Source organism: Cetorhinus maximus, chromosome 17, assembly GCF_964194155.1.
Source record: "Cetorhinus maximus chromosome 17, sCetMax3.hap1.1, whole genome shotgun sequence".
Classification (NCBI taxonomy): domain Eukaryota; kingdom Metazoa; phylum Chordata; class Chondrichthyes; order Lamniformes; family Cetorhinidae; genus Cetorhinus; species Cetorhinus maximus.
Window position 1 is genome coordinate 2,631,202 of NC_135895.1, and position 14,457 is coordinate 2,645,658.

The 14,457-nt window shown below is 47.7% G+C and overlaps 1 long non-coding RNA gene across 1 annotated transcript in view; it reads left to right on the forward strand.

The window, feature by feature from the left end:
- Positions 1–14,457, forward strand: part of LOC144692125 (uncharacterized) — an 86,961-nt gene that overhangs the window by 22,251 nt on the left and 50,253 nt on the right. Inside the window, exon 2 of the long non-coding RNA XR_013579272.1 lies at positions 9,421–9,517. This is a non-coding gene — a long non-coding RNA (uncharacterized LOC144692125). The remainder of the gene's footprint in view (positions 1–9,420; positions 9,518–14,457) is intronic.

Below are 14,457 nucleotides of genomic sequence, written 5' to 3' on the forward strand. Positions count from 1 at the left end.
GTGAGGAGGACAGTGTAGAACTTCAAAAGGACATTGACACATTGGTGGAGTGGGCAGATAGGTGGCAGATGAAGTTCAATGTGGGGAAGTGTGAGGTGATGCATTTTGGTACAAAGAACATGGAGAAACAGTATAAAATAAAGGATACTATTCTAAAGGGTGTGCAGGAGTAGAGAGACCTGGGTGTATATGTACATAAGTCATTAAAGTCACATAAGTCTACAGGACAGGTAGAGAGAGTTGTTTCCAAAGCTTACAGTATTCTAGGCTTCATTAATAGGGGCATAGAGTACAAGAGCAGGGAGGTTATGCTGAATTTATATAAGACACTGGTTAGCGTTTTAGCTGGAGTATTGTGCACAGTTCTGGGCACCACACTATAGGAAGGATGTGAATGCATTGGAGATAGTGCAGAAGAGATTAATGAGAATGGTTCCAGGGATGAGACACTTCAGTTATGAGGATAGATTGGAGAAGTTGTGACTGTTTTCCTTGGAAAGGAGAAGGCTAAGAGGAGATTTGATAGAATCATGAGGAGTCTGGACAGAGTAGACAGGGACAAACTGTTCCACTTTGTAAACAGATCGAGAACCAGAGGGCACAGTTTTAAAGTGTTTTGCAAAAGAAGCAAATGCGAGGTGAGAAAAACCTTTTTCACACAGCGAGTAGTTAGGGTTTGGAATGCGCTGCCTGGAAGTGTGGTGGAGGCAGATTCAATTGAGGCATTCAATAGGGCATTAGATGATTATTTAAATAGAAACAATGTGCAGGGTTACAGGGAAAAGGCAGGAGATCAGCACTAAGTTAAAATGCTCAGAGAGCCGACGCAGACACAATGGGCCGAATGGCCTCCTTCTACACTGTAACAATTCTGTGATCCCGCAAATAGTTATATAAAAAGCTGATAAAACCAGATAATCTGATTTAGCAAAGTTCTTTTTCCATTTATTCACTCATGGGCTGAGGGAATTTCTGGCTAGGCCACTGTTTATTGCCCAGCCCTAATTGCCCTTGAGAAGGTGGTGGTGAGCTGCCTTCTTGAACCGCTGCAGTCCCTGTGGTGTAGGTACACCCACAGTGCTGTTAGGGAGGGAGTTCCAGAATTTTGACCTAGTGACAGTGAAGGAACAGCGATAGATTTCCAAGTCAGGATGGTGAGTGGCTTGGAGAGAAACTTCCAGGTGGTGGTGTTCCCATGTATCTGCTGCCCTTATCCTTCTAGATGGTAGTGATCCATGGGTTTGGAAGGTGCTGTGTAAGGAGTGTTGGTGAATTCCTGCAGTGCATCTTGTAGATGTTACACACTGCTGCTACTGTGCGTCGGTGGTGGAGGGAGTGAATGATTGTGGATGTGGTGTCAATCAAGCGGAGCTGCTTTGTCCTGGATGGTGTCAAGCTTCTTGAGTGTTGTGGGAGCTGCCCTCATCCAGGCAACTGCAGACTATTCCATCACACTCCAGACTTGTGCCTTGTAGATGGTGGACAGGCTTTGGAAAGTCAGGAGGTGAGTTACTCATCACAGGATTCCCAGCCTCTGACCTGCTCTTGTAGCCACAGTATTTATATGGCTAGTCCAGTTCAGTTTCTGGTCAATGGTAAACCCAAGGATGTTGATATTGGGGATCAGTGATGATAATGTCATTGAATGTCAAGGGGAGATGGTTAGATTCTCTCGTTGTAGATGGTCATTGCCTGGCACTTGTGTGGCGCGAATGTTACTTGCCACAGAATATTGACCAGGTCTTGCTGCATTTGGACATGGGCTGCTTCAGTATCTGAGGAGTCGGGAATGGTGCTGAACGTTGTGCAGTCATCAGCGAACATCCCCACTTCTGACCTTATGATGGAAGGAAGGTCATTGATGAAGCAGCTGAAGATGGTTGGGCCGAGGACACTACCCTGAGGAGCTCCTGCAGTGATGTCCTGACTGAGATGACTGACCTCCGACAACCACAACCATCTTCCTTTATACTAGGTATGACTCCAACCAGCGGAGATTTTTCCCCCTGATTCCCATTGACTCCAGTTGACTAACAGGCTGATTGGATTTGTCCTGCTTTTTGTGCACAGGACATACCTGGGTAATTTTCCACATTGACAGGTAGATGCCAGTGTTGTAGCTGTACTGGAGCAGCTTGGCTAGAGGCGCAGCAAGTTCTGGAGCACAAATCTTCAGTACTATTGCCGGAATATTGCCAGGGCCCATAGCCTTTGCGGCATCCAGTGTCTAAAGATGGCACCTCAAACAGGTGAAGCACTCCCTCAGTACTGACCATCCAACTGTGCAGCACACCCTCAGGGCTGACCCTATGACAGTGCAGCACTCCATCAGTACTGACCGTCCGACAGTGCAGCACTCCATCAGCACTGACCCTCTGACAGTGCAGCACTCCCTCAGTACTGACCCTCTGACAGTGCAGCACTCCCTCAGTACAGACCCTCTGACAGTGCAGCACTATCTCAGTACTGACTCTCTGACAGTGCAGCACTCTCTCAGTACCGACCCTCTGACAGTGCAGCACTCTCTCAGTACTGACCCTTTGACAGTGCAGCACTCCCTCAGTACTGACCCTCTGACAGTGCAGCACTCCCTCAGTACTGATCTTCTGACAGTGCAGCACTCCCTCAGTACTGATCCTCTGACAGTGCAGCACTCCCTCAGTACTGATCTTCTGACAGTGCAGCACTCCCTCAGTACTGATCCTCTGACAGTGCAGCACTCCCTCAGTACTGATCTTCTGACAGTGCAGCACTCCCTCAGTACTGACCCTCTGACAGTGCAGCACTCCCTCAGTACTGACCCTCTGACAGTGCAGCACTCCCTCAGTACTGACCCTCTGACAGTGCAGCACTCCCTCGGTACTGTTTCGCTGGGTGTTTTCATTACATTGGTTGGTTCGTGATGAGTTAATAGCTGAGGTTCAGTTTCTGATACGTTCCCCAAACTGGGAATGTGAATGAGAGGGAGAAATGGGGATGGGCTGTGGAGGGGGGTAGGAGGAGAGTGGGGAAAGGAAGATGTGGAGTTTGTGAATTGTTTGCTGACCGAGGTCCACGTGTGAGGGGACTGGAAGAAAATCTTCTTGACGTGTGTGTGTTGTTGGGAGTGAAGTACACGGCCATCAGTAGCAGTGGGTTAGTCAGCAGGGAGCTGCTGTCAGAGTCAGATTGGAAAGCTGATGACCTTATATTGATGTTTCTGTCCACTGGGCCGGGAGGGAAAGATTCTTGCTGCTCTTTTCATTCTTCAATAGGACACGGCCACTAATTACTGGGAGGGTCACGACCCCAATGTGATGAGACTTGCATTTTGGAAATGTGGAGTTTGTCATCCTGTCCGGACTCTTTGACCAAGTCTGTTCAAAGTGAACAACAATGTGATCAGATCCAATCACAACGACAGGATAAAAGAAGCAAAGTGGGGTGGGAACCAGAGAGAAATGAAGGGATTGAGTGAGGGGGGTTTGGGGATGTTCTGTCAGTCCTGAGAGCTGGGTTAGTCAGAAATACCCTGACTCTGTAAATGACTAAACAATCAGACCAAGAATCAGAAAAATGAAATGACTGGAGATTCAAGTGGAAACAATTCCACTTGATTAAAATTTAAACAGGCGACATCAGGACCAGGTATAAATAATTAATAAACTGTGTGTAGAATGCCGACTCAGTCTGACCTTCAGATCAGCACTGCACTGTCTGAGGATTTCTTTAAACCTTTCATTGAAGCTTCCAATTGTGTTTCTACAATCGTTCAATTCCTGGAATTGCTCAGGATTCTGAGGCTGGAATCACAACTGGGAGATTCTGGAGAAAGAATGAACATCTTCTGCTAAAAAAGCAAGAATTACATTTCTGTAACGCCTGTCACCACTTCAGGAAAATGTTTCACAGCCAATGAAGGGGCTTTTTAAAGTGTAGTCACTGTGGTGTAGGAATTGGTGCAGCTAATTTGTACACAGCAAGCTCCCACAAACAGCAATGTGGTCATGGTAAGATCACCAGTGTTAGTGATGTTGGTTGAGGGATAAATATTGAAGGGAAACCAGGAGCAATTCCAATGCTCTTACTCCAATAGTGACTGGGGGATAATTTACATTCACCTGAAAGGACAGATAGGGACTTGCTTTAAAATCTCATCTGAAAGTCACCACACGGACAGTGCAGCACTCCCTCAATACAGCCTCTCCAACAGTGTCAGTCGCTCGGTAATGCCCCTCCTATAGAGCAGCGCTCCCTCAGTATTGACCCTCGGACAGTGCAGCACTCTCTCAGTATTGACCCTCGGACAGTGGAGCTTCCCTCAGTACTGACCCTCTGACAGTGTAGCACTCCCTCAGTACTGACCCTCTGACAGTGCAGCACTCCCTCAATATTGACTCTCTGACAGTGCAGGACTCCCTCAGTACTGACCCTCTGACAGTGCAGCACTCCCTCAGTACTGACCCTCTGACAGTGCAGCGCTCCTTCAGTACTGGCCCTCGACAATGCAGCACTCCCTCAGTACTGACCCCCTGACAGTGCAGCACTCCCTCAGTACTGGTCCTCTGACAGTGCCACACTCCCTCAGTACTGACCCTCTGACAGTGCAGCACTCCCTCAGTACTGACCCTCTGACAGTGTAGCACTCCCTCAGTACTGACCCTCTGACAGTGCAGCACTCCCTCAATATTGACTCTCTGACAGTGCAGCACTCCCTCAGTACTGACCCTCTGACAGTGCAGCACTCCCTCAGTACTGACCCTCTGACAGTGCAGCGCTCCTTCAGTACTGGCCCTCGACAATGCAGCACTCCCTCAGTACTGACCCCCTGACAGTGCAGCACTCCCTCAGTACTGGTCCTCTGACAGTGCCGCACTCCCTCAGTACTGACCCTCTGACAGTGCAGCACTCCCTCAGTACTGACCCTCTGACAGTGTAGCACTCCCTCAGTACTGACCCTCTGACAGTGCAGCACTCCCTCAGTACTGGTCCTCTGACAGTGCCGCACTCCCTCAGTACTGACCCTCTGACAGTGCAGCACTCCCTCAGTACTGACCCTCTGACAGTGCAGCACTCCCTCAGTACTGACCCTCTGACAGTGTAGCACTCCCTCAGTACTGACCGTCTGACAGTGCAGAACTCCCTCAGTACTGACCCTCTGACAGTGCAGCACTCCCTCAGTACTGACCCTCTGACAGTGCAGCACTCCCTCAGTACTGACCCTCTGACAGTGCAGCACTCCCTCAGTACTGACCCTCTGACAGTGCAACACTCCCTCAGTACTGACCCTCTGACAGTGCAACACTCCCTCAGTACTGACCCTCTGACAGTGCAGCACTCCCTCAGTACTGACCCTCTGACAGTGCAGCACTCCCTCAGTACTGACCCCCTGACAGTGCAGCACTCCCTCAGTACTGACCGTCTGACAGTGCAGCACTCCCTCAGTACTGACCCTCTGACAGTGCAGCACTCCCTCAGTACTGACCGTCTGACAGTGCAGCACTCCCTCAGTACTGACCCTCTGACAGTGCAGCACTCCCTCAGTACTGACCCTCTGACAGTGCAGCACTCCCTCAGTACTGACCCTCTGACAGTGCAGCACTCCCTCAGTACTGACCCTCTGACAGTGCAGCACTCCCTCAGTACTGACCCTCTGACAGTGCAGCACTCCCTCAGTACTGACCCTCTGACAGTGCAGCACTCCCTCAGTACTGACCCTCTGACAGTGCAGCACTCTCTCAGTCCTGCAGTGGGTATGTCAGCCTGGATTATCATCTCGAGTCTCTGGAGTAACCATTCTCCTGGCATTTGAACCAGCTCAATATTGGGGCAGATGTGGATTTTGAAGGTGAGCTCAGGGTCAGACACCACAGCAGGTCATTTCTGAGATTATGTTTAACATTGTATTTTGTAGATCAGGAGTGATTCAGATGAAGTGACAGTTTGGACAAGTTCAGTGAGGCTGTGACCACTCCCCAAATTCCAGTCAGTTTGTCAGGGAGGTTCTGTAGTGAGATTCGTCTCCGGGGGTTACAGCCACTTGTGGAGGGGTAGGAATGACTCCCCTATCATGCACCCTAAGTCAGACTGTAACAGGGTTTCTTTGTGAATTCAGAGAGGATGAAGGCCTTTTACTCAATATCTGTGTTTAACCATTCACGCACTGATTGCAAAGAAACAGCCTTGACTGAGGCTGAGGTTTTTAACCCACCCAGGTAAAGATAGCAAAATATTTAAAAAGGGTAAACCTGCACTTCTCGAACTTCCATGACCCACACATACACACACATACACACACACATATATACACATACACACACAGACACACACACACACACACACACATACACACACACACACATACACATATACACACACACACACAGGCACACACACACACACACAGACACACACACACAAATACACAGACACACACACACAAATACACACACATACACACACATACACACCCAAACACACACACACACACTCATATACACACACACACACACACTCAATCATATATACACACACACACATACACACACACAGACACACACACACACACACACATACACACACACTCATATACACACACACATATACACACACACACACATACACACACACAGACACACACACACACATACACACACACACACACACACACACTTACACACACACACACACCCAAACACATACACACACATACTTATTACATACACACACACACACACTCATACACACACACACACACACCCATACACACACACACACACTCATACACACACATACTTATTACACACACCCACACACACATACACACACACATACACACACGAGCATGCAACGCTTACAAGTTATGCAGTCGGCAGTTACTTCTTTAGTCAAATTAAAGTTCAATGCTGAAAGATAAAGACTTGAAGGTTCACTGTTTCTGAGCCCTCAGCTGGTCACTGTGGCCGTGGGAGAGATTTTCCCGAGTTCCTTTAGGTTCCAGGAGTTGAGTTGAAGCCCATGTAACTGCAATTGCTGAAGACAGTTTCTTTTTAATCCATAATCCATCTCTTCCAGAAGTAAATTAATTTTACACTTGAGATGCCATTCGATGGAAAATTCACAATCTCTGTGCTGGATTTTAAAGTTGTAAGAGAGAACATCGTATTTTGGGAGAGGAGAGAAGGGAGCTTCTTATTGCACCATTGGCACCTTTTCCAGATTACCTGTGTTGTGTGGCACTATGACCGTGCTAAATGAGATAGCTAACAGATCTAGCAACTCAAGACTGGGCATCCATGAGGTGCTGTGGGCCATCAGCCGCAGCAGAATTGTACTCAAACACAATCTGTAACCTCATGGCCCGGCACATCCCCCACTCTACCATCACCATCAATCTAGGGGATCAACCCTGGATAAAGAGTGCAGGAGGGCATGCCAGGAGCAGCACCAGGCATACCTAAAAATGAGGTGTCAACCTGGTGAAGCTATAACACAAACAGCATAAGCAGCAAGTGATAGACAGAGTTAAGCGATCCCACAACGGATCAGATCTAAGCTCTGCAGTCCTGCCACATCCAGTCATGAATGGTGGTGGACAATTCAACAACTCACTGGAGGAGGAGGCTCCACAAATATTCCCATCCTCAATGGTAGGGGAGACCAGCACATCAGTGCAAAAGATAAGGCTGAAGCATTTGCAACAATCTTCAGCCAGAAGTGCCGAGTGGATGATCCATCTCAGCTTCCTCAGGGGGTCCCCAGCATCACAGGTGCCAGTCTTCAGCCCATTCGATTCACTCCACGTGATATCAAGAAAAGTCTGGAGGCACTGGATACTGCAAAGGCTATGAGCCCTGACAATATTCCGACAATAGTACTGAAGGCTTGTGCTCCAGAACTTGCCGCGCCCCTAGCCAAGCTGTTCCAGTACAGCTACAACACTGGCATCTACCCGGCTATGTGGGAAATTGCCCAGGTATGTCCTGTACACAAAAAGCAGGACAAATCCAACCCGACCAATTACTGCCCCATCAGATTACTCTCAATCATCAGTGAAGGGGTCATCAACAGTGCTATCAAGTGGCACTTGCTTAGCAATAACCTGCTCACTGATGCCCAGTTTGGGTTCCACCAGGGTCACTCAGCTCCTGACCTCATTACAGCCTTGGTTCAAACATGAACAAAATAGCTGAACTCCCGAGGTGAGGTGAGAGTGACTGCCCTTGACATCAAGGCAGCATTTGACCGAGTGTGGCATCAAGGAGCCCTAGCAAAACTGGAATCAATGGGAATTGTGGGAAATCTCTCAGCTGGTTGGAGTCATACCTAGCACAAAGGGAAATGGTTGTGGTTGTTGGAGGTCAGTCATATCAGCTCTAGGACATCACTGCAGGAGTTCCTCAGGGTTGTGTCCTCGGCCCAACCATCTTCAGCTGCTTCATCAATGACCTTCCTTCCATCATAAGGTCAGAAGTGGGGATGTTCACTGATGATTGCATAATGTTCAGCACCATTCGCGACTCCTCAGATACTGAAGCAGTCCATGTCCAAATGCAGCAAAACCTGGACAATACCCAGGCTTGGATTGACAAGTGGCAAGTAACATTCGCACTGCACAAGTGTCAGACAATGACCATCTACAAAAAGAAAGAATCTAAACATGACCATCACTGAAGCCCCCATTGTCAACATCCTGGGGGTTACCAGAAACAGAACTGGACTAGCCATATAAATACTGTGGCTACAAGAGCAGGTCAGAGGCTAGGAATCCTGTGACGAGTAACTCACCTCCTGACTCCCCAAAGTATTTCCACCATCTACAAGGCACAAGTCAGGAGTGTGATGGAATATTCCCCACTTGCCTGGATGAGTGCAGCTCCAATAACACTCATGAAGCTTGACACTGTCCAGGACAAAGCAGCCGCTTGATTGGCACCACATCCACAAACATTCACTTCCTCCACCACTGACGCACAGTAGCAGCAGTGTGTACCATCTACAAGATGCACTGCAGGGACACACCAAGGCTCCTTTGACAGCATCTTCCAAAACCATGACCTCTACCACCTAGAAGGACAAGGACAGCAGACACAAGGGAACATCACTACCTGGAAGTTCCCCTCCAAGTCACTCACTATCCTGACTTGGAACTCCCTCCCTAACAGCACTGTGGGTGTACCTACACCACATGGACTGCAGCGGTTCAAGAAGGCAGCTCACCACCACCTTCTCAAGGGCAACCAGGGATGGGCAATAAATGCTGGCCCAGCCAGCGATGCCCACATCTCATGAACGAATAATTTAAAAAGATCATATATCCCCATATAACCATTGTTTTAGCAGACGTTCTGTCTCCGCTGGAGAGATAGGCCTATAGAAGTGTAAATGTTATGTCCAAAATATTTCAGTCAATCCTTTTGAAATGGTTCTTGACATCCTCAGGTGTGAAATTCCAAAGAAGGAAGTCTTGGCATCTCCGAATTACAATCCACAGTGGAACTTTCCAGAAGCTGGTCAACTGCAATATATTAGATGTCAGGTGAGCTGTGGCAACTGTCTTTTGTCAGTGTCTTTTCTTACCTTTAAAAAGTCCTTGTCAAACAGTTCAGTATTTGTTTTGTAGCCGGTGAGATTACAGATTAATATCACTCACAATCAAGTCACATCATCGTGACACTGGGTGATGCAGTTTGTCCAACTGGTCTGGGGGATTTGGAGCTATACAACCGCTTGTTGTCCATATTGACAGAGTCTGAAACAGTGAGAAGGACCAGTCTCCCCGTCCAGTTTAAAGATTTCCCAGTGATGTGTTGACAGAGTGCGGTCTGCCATATTTGTGTGGTGATCACAAGCTGGATGTATTTTATATCAGGAAGCGCTGCCCTGCCTCACTGAGAGAGATCTGCTCACAGTCAGCTCCAGGATAAGATTCAGCAAATCACCACACAACAGAGGTTCGGCTTTCCACCTTCACCGTTTATCTCCGTTAATGGATTCTCTTTGTCAAAATGTAGCTGGAGGATAAACACTCAGACAGGAAGCCGGGAATCTGATTCTCTCGGAAGTCAAATTAATGACTGTGGGGAATCTTGAGTGAGGTTAGGGAATGTTTGACAGGATCAGTCACCAGTCAAAGCTCACAAAGTGGTCCCAGCTCTAAGGGAGTAAGTTTACTCCTGTTCGCAAGATGATTACATTTCTTCCCCAGGACAAAGCAGCCCGTGTGATCATCACCCCATCCAGCAGGTTAAACATTCACTGGCTCTCCCAGCAGCGCACTGTGACTGCAGTGTGTACCATCTACAGGGTGCACTGCAGCAATGTGCCAACCTCCCCTTCGACAGCACCTCCCAAACCCACCACCTCTACCACCTAGAAGGACGGGGGCAGCAGACACACGGGAACACCACCAGCTGCAAGTTCCCCTCCAAGTCACTCACCATCCTGAGGATGTGACAGCTGCTAGAGAAATGAAAACTCTTTCTGATTATTTGAATGATCTGTTTAAATTCCACGATGAGGGCAAGGATTTTGATCTTTAAGCATCACTTTATAAAACAAGTGTGTGGAATTAAATAGCTTTCTGGATTGAAACCCTCCAATCACAGGCCTGGAACGGGGAAACCTGGTTAGACCCCAGCGGGAGGATTGTGTCCAATTCCGGGCTCCACACTTTAGGAAGGATGTCGAGGCCTTGGAGAGGGTGCGGAGGAGATTTACTCCAGTGGGACCAGGGATGAGGGACTTCAGTTAATGTGGGGAGACTGGAGAAACTGGGATTGTTCTCCTTAGAGCAGAGAAGGTTTAGGGGAGATTTAATAGAGGTGTTCAAAATCATGAGGAGCTTGGATAGAGTAAATAAGGAGAAACTGTTTCCAGTAACAGGAGGGTCGGTAACCAGAGGGACACAGATTGAAGAGAATCGGTGAAAGAACCAGAGGGGGAGATGAGGAGAATTTATTTTTACACAGCGAGTTGTTGTGATCTGGAAGGCGTTGCCTGAAAGGGCGGTGGAAGCAGATTCAATAATAACTTTCAAAAGGGGAATTAGGTTATTTTGAAAATGAAAGGTTTGCGGTAGGTTCAGGGATTTCTCCCGGTGAGCTGGTCAAAGTTCATCCCTAAACCAGCAATAATAATTTAAGACAGAGATGAGAAGCAGTTTTTTTCTCTCTGAGGGTTGTTAGTCTTTGGAATTCTCTTCCCCAGAGAGCAGTGGAAGCCGGGTCAGTGAATATATTCAAGGCTGAGTTAGACAGATTTTTGATCTACCAGGGAGTCAAAGGTTAGTTGAGGGGAGGGGAGGCAGACAGGATAGTGGAGTTAAGTCTACGTCAGATCAGCCATGATCTTATTGAATGGCAGAGGAAGCTCGAGGGAGGCAAATGGACTACTCCTGCTCCGAATCCTTATGTTGTTATGTAATGCAACAGGCATCCTGATCATTTAACTCATTCCGCTTTGTGGGATCTTGCTGTGCTCAACTTGGCTGCCACGTCTCCTCCATTACAACAGGTCCAATGTTTCAGAAGTGCCTCATTGTCTGTAACATGTTCAGGGACTCCCTCAGTTGGTGAAAGGGGTTAGTGTGTAACCACGGCTACTGCACAAGCTCACAAATGACATCCTGTGTGACTCTGACAGGGGTAAACTTTCCCTCCTCATCCTTCTCGACCTGTCTGCAGCCTTTGACATGGTCGTCCACACCATCCCCCTCCAACCCCCTCTCCACTGTCGTCCAGCTGGGGGTAATGGCTCTCGCCTGGTTCCGATCTTATCTATCTCATCGTAACCAGAGAATCACCTGTAATGGTTCCTCTTCCCCCTCCCATTCCCTCTGGTGTCCCCCTAGGATCTATCCTTGGCCCCTCCTATTTCTCATCGACCTGCTGCCCCTCGGTGACATCATCCTAAAACCCGGCGTTAGTTTTCACATGTACGCTGACAACACCCAGCCCCACCTCCCCCCCACCTCTCTCAACTCCCCCACTCTGAAGCGAGTAACCCCCCCAGTGACACCCAAAGCCTGTCGGCCATCGACAAAGCACAAAGTGTCTTTGCGCAGATGAGCTGAGGAGTTTGCAGGGTTGACTAGGCCGGTTGTAGAATTGACATTTCCGGTGCCTCGGTCAATGCTGAGTGAACGAACCAGTTTCATTGGACGTTTCACTGGTTGTATTTCTACCATATTCTGGTTTTGTCTCCACCTCTCCAGCTCTCTCTCTTCCTTTAAGAAGCTCCTTCAAGGCAGCCTCTTTGGCCAAGCTTTTGTTCACCTGTCCGACTATATGGCTCAGTGTCCTACTTGGTTTATAATGCTTCAGTGAACTGTCCTGAGGTATTTTGTTAATGGTGCTACATCAATTTAAGTTGTTGTTGTTGAATTCTTGTTCGAACTCTGAACAATAACCAGACCCGACCCTCAGTGGGGTCCGTGAACACCAGCCCAGGTTGGAACGTGTTCCACAATATAAACCCCGGACAACATGAAATGAGAAAGACGGGAATCCATTTCTCAATTAGCCCGGAGAACGTTCCTGCTTCCTCAGCATGTGTGAGAGGGAGGGTTCGTTTAAAGATTAAAAGCTGAAAACCAATTCTCACTTAAACACAGATCAATAGGAAGACAGAACGAGGCTCAGAGTTGAACAGAGTGAGTTTGAAAATGGAAATAAGGCTCTGATTGATTGATACACTCACAGCTTTCCATCCTGGAACATTATCATCACCGTGGAAAACATTCCCCACTCCTGATGTTTGAGAAATGTTTGATGTGTAATAAATCCCTGTTGGAGAATTGAATCCGATTGGTCAGTTGTCCAGTTGCAGGTGAGTTTCTGAAACTTTTGACTTGCTGTAACTGGCATTGATCTCGGATCCTGTTACTGGGAAAACTGAATAATTCCCCACGGTCCAGAGGGTGGGATTGCGATAGGACAGGGCTCTTTAATAAGCTGGAAAAGCAGAAATTCTGGGAATGTGCAGATTTATTCAGGAATACTGTAGCTGTCCCAAGGATCTTAAAGCACAGACTGAGGCCATTCAGCCCCTCAAGCCTGTTCCAGCAGGTAATTAGTTCATGGTTGATCTGTGCCTCAACCCCATTTCACTGCCTTTGCTTCAAATCCCTTTCTCCGTGCCTCTCCGCCATTGTTCAGTGGGAGCAAATCTCCCCTCTGACATGGGAGGTCATGGGTTCAAGGGTTCAGATGAGGAGTTAAACCGAGGCTGTGCTGGTGCCTCAGTTGGAGATAGAAGATCTGACGGTCACTATTGGAAGAAGAGTGGAGGAGATTTCCCCAGTGTCCTGGCTCAATCAACATTATTAAAAGAGATTATCCACATTGGTGTATATGGGATCTTGCTGTGTACCAATTGACTGTCACATTTCCTGCATTTCAAAAGTGACTTCACTTCTAAAGTGCCTCATTGGCTGTGAAGCTCTCTGGGGTGTCCTGAGATGGTGAAAGGCACAATCGAAATGCAAATTTGTTTCTTTCTTTCTTATATTCGAGCTCCTGATTCTGCAGGAGGCCTTTTCTACAAAGTGTCTGAGATCAAAACCTCTCCCTTTCCAGCAGTCGATGTGAAATCTCTCTCAATTAAATGATTTCCATTGTCAGGATTTGTGCACCGAGGATGATAAAGTTCTTTGTAGACACAGAAACAAAGCTCCCTCCGATCTCCAGTATCCTAACACGCTCAGATTACACAGATTCCGATATGATGACAGTTTAATACCTTGGTCACAGAGGAAGCACAGATTGAAAGATTGTTCCTGTAAATGTTCCAGACACAGGGTTTAACGTTTCTGTTAACTCAAAGCTGCTATTTGATCCTCACTGTCCAATTAGCCAATGGCCAGGGTCAGGGGTCAGTGTGATCTAAACAAGGCCAATAAATGAAACCAGTCTCAGCGACTGAGACACAAATGTATATTCAGTCTGTGCGATACCTCAGAGAGAATCCAACCTCCCCTCATTCTACTCATGGAAGATCTGAAGCTCAGGATTGAAAGCAAGTGATTCAACAGCTCCTGATGAACAAGGTGACCTTTCTCAAACAGTACGAGGGAGAGACTGGGAGCTGACATTACTCCCCACCAGCACGCTGGGTTGATGGGATAGAGAGAGAGAAACTTTTCCCACCAGTGGGGAGATATTAGGACAAGGGGAGAGAAACTTAAAATCAGAGCCAGGGCTTTGGGAGAGAAATTAGAAAACGTTTGCTTACACAGAGGATGGTAGCAATGTGACACTCTCACCAGCAGAGAGCAGTAGATATTGGGGATCTATTAATAATCTGAGATTGACAGGTTTTTACCAGCCAATCATATCATGGGATTTAGAGTGAAGGTGGGTAAGTGGAGTCTGGATACAAATCAGCCATGATCTCAATGATTGGTGGAACAGGTTGGAGGGGCTGAATGGCCTCCTCTTGTTCCAGTGTTGTATTTACTAACAGCAAAAAGCGAGATGG